Genomic DNA, 3,362 nt, shown 5'->3' with positions numbered 1-3,362 from the left:
TGAGTTTATTCAGTCAAATCCAAACATGTGCTGAATGGTGTTTTGTAGTTGTCAAAGAGTGTTAACGTTCAGCCCCGCAGTTGATTGTCTTAATAACTTGATGGATTGAGCAAAAAAGACAAAGAAGCAGAGGGGCATGGAAGGCAAGAGGCTTGCCCACATTTACACAAGACTTTGGACCCTAGTTCAATCCTCTGACTATCTGTATCAACTAAAAACCAAAACCAAAACCAAACCCGTTGCCATGGAGTAAATTCCAGCTCATAGTGACCCTACAGGACAGAGTAGAACTGCCCCATAGGGTTTCCAGTGAGTGGCTGGTGGGTTCGAACTGCTGACCTTTTGGTTAGCAGACGTGCTCTTAACCACTGCACTACCAGGGCTTCACATCAACTAAAAATCACCTAAAATAACTCATATGTCTATAAAGATAAATGTGCCTGTAGAATATGTTGTTGTTTGTTAAAACATGTTGTGTGCTGTAGAGTCAATTCTGACTCATAGCGTCCCTATATAACAGTAGAACTGCCCCCTTAGGATTTCCTAGGCTGTAATTTTTACAGGAGCTTATTGTCAGATCTTTTCTCCTTTGGATCTGCCAAACTTTAGGACAGCAACCGAGCGCTTAACCATTGTGCCACCAAGGTTCCTTCCAAAACCAAACCAAACCTGTTGCCATCAAGTTGATTCCAACTCATAGCGACCCTATAGGACAGAGTAGAACTGTCCCATAGGGTTTCCAAGGAGCAGCTGGTAGAGTCAAACTGCCAGTCTTTTGGTTAGCAGCAAGCTCTTCACCACTGTGCCACCAGAGCTCTTTACACCCCTGTAAATACGCAAAATAATGACAACTTCTTAAATGATCGCCCTCTTCCTTCTTTTTACAGCTCCTTATCACTAGATTAAAAAAAAAAAAATCAAAACACACATAAGCATCTGTCTGTGGCAAACACAGTGAGTTTCCCCATGACTGGATACTCACATTTAAGTCCCGCATGAGTAGGAAAGGGAAGGGAGGCTGACAATATTATGTTTATTTTAGGCCTTCTGCTGCTTTGTTTCTAGGCACTGGACTGAAGTTAGCTTTCAGAGCCAGAAGCTGTAATTGTTTATGTATCTACATTGATGAATACCCTGATTTTAGAAATTTTTAGGTACAATATATTCCAAGCATATTTGGGGAACTTCTCAGTGATGAAATTTAGATTCTGGTTTAGTTGTGCACAGGCGCACGTGTGGAAGGCCAGTACATGCCCCAAAGAGGGATTGATGGAATACATTTTTGAAGCTTTTACTTCTACTCATCTAGCACAAGGAACAGTGCTTATTAAAGTAAATCGAATGAATGAATGACTGAAAAGTACCTTAGTCTCTAGCTCTGTTTCCTCAGTTCATGCACAGATTCTCTTAGCTCCATTCACGTGATGGCTGTACCCCCATTGGAGCAGCTGTTTGTTTTTTGTTAAATTTGCAGTGGCGGAGGGAAGGAGAGGATGGAGAACCAGAAACCAAATTTTCAACCATGCTCCAAACACTATCTTGCTTGGTTTTGTGCCATAGCAAACAGGGTCTAGCCCCTCTCCAAGTAAAGGTTTGCCCCACGCCACAATGTGAGAAACACAAATTTGTTTGGGGTACTACGGGGACATTTGTGCCCCATCCCTGACCTCTGTCTCTGAGAATTACTGCCATTACAGTCTCTGCTGGAAAGGACAGGCCCCATCCCATGTCTACAGCACCCCACTCTGATTGGACCAGGGAAGGACTTGTGGACAACAACAATCAGACTCTCTCTCATGAATGTGAACCAAGTGACAGAAACTAAGGTCACTGGTTGTGGACTGGAGCTGAGAGGCCATGTCCAGCCAGAGCTGAGGCTGTTTCCAGGGCAAGCCAAAGCCAAGTTCAACCAAAGTTATTTCAGGGCAAATTTATAAACGAACAAAGGAAGCCAAATCTACTGAGAGAAGTTAGACATGCTTAAAAAAAGCAAGGCACAGAGTTAAAAGAGGAAGAGACAGAAAAGAAGAGAGAGAAAGAGGCAGAGGCAGAGAACAGAGATGATGGACTTGAGTTTCTGACTTTCGAGTTCCCAGGTTTAGGATGTCCAGCTGGACTTAGTTTCCTGCTTGTGGATGTCTGTGAGATTGTCAGCTTTTATCTTTTCATTTAACTCCTCTTCTTAATTTGAGTTAATTTGAGTGAGGTTTGATTCCTAGCAACCAACAATCTCTGACTAATGCATTTTCCCCTCCTCCCCTGGGCGCCCAGTGTTTTGGTTTGGGGCCCTTCTTTCTCCTGTCAGAGAAGAAAGTGATCTGAAAAACGTTCACACCATCAGGTACTTAGTTTGCTGATGCTTCCAGTAACATTTTAGAACAGTGCAGCAGTGAGAAGGCAACAATAGACACTAAGGAATCACAATTAACAAAACCATTTTTGGCACCAGTTGGAATATATTTTAAGATGAGTCTTCCCAGAGCACCTTATATTATCTCAGTAGCTGAACACTTACTCTGCCTACTTGTCTTTACACATAAACCTTTCCATATCCCGCCCCCCTACCCCGCACACACACTTATCTGTTGCCGTTGATTTGATTCCGACTCATGGCTGTAATCTTAACAGAAGCCGATCACCAGGCTTTCTTACACAGTGCCGCTGGTTGGGTTCCAACCTTTAGGTGAGTGGTTGAGCTCAAACCGTTTACACCACCCAGGGACCTCCACGCACACTAACACATGCTATATTATCAAATCATAGGAGTCCCTGCGTGGTGTAAACAGTTACTGAGCTTGGCTGCTAATTGAAAGGTTGGAAGTTCGAGCCCACCCAGAGGTGCCTGGGAAGAAAGGCCTGGCTATCTACTTCCAAAAAATTAAAAAAAAAAAAAGTTGCCATTGAGTCAGTTCCAACTCATAGTGACCCTATAGGACAGAGTAGGACTACCTCCATAGGGTTTCCAAGGAACGGCTGGTGGATTCAAACTACTGACCTTTTGGTTAAGCAGCCAAACTCTCAACCACTGTGTCACTAGGGCTCCAAAAATTAGGAATTGAAAACACTATGGAGCACAGTTCTACTCTGACACACATGGGGTCACCATGAGTTGGAAGCATCTCAGAGGCAACTGTTTTTTGTATCAAATCATAAGTGCCTTGGAAACAGGGATCATGTCTCTGCCATCTTTGCATACTGAGCACCCTTGTACAATGTCTAACAAGTATACTAAAAAAATCCATTGCCTTCGAGTTGAATTCCGACTGTCTCACAGGGTTTCCAAGGCTGTAAATCTTTGCTGAAGCAGACTGCCACATTGTTCTCCGGAGGAGCAGCTGGTAGATTCGAACCGCCAACATTTT

The sequence above is a fragment of the Trichechus manatus genome, unplaced genomic scaffold, assembly GCF_000243295.1.
Source record: "Trichechus manatus latirostris isolate Lorelei unplaced genomic scaffold, TriManLat1.0 scaffold00123, whole genome shotgun sequence".
Lineage (NCBI taxonomy): Eukaryota > Metazoa > Chordata > Mammalia > Sirenia > Trichechidae > Trichechus > Trichechus manatus.
This window is presented reverse-complemented; position numbering follows the sequence as displayed.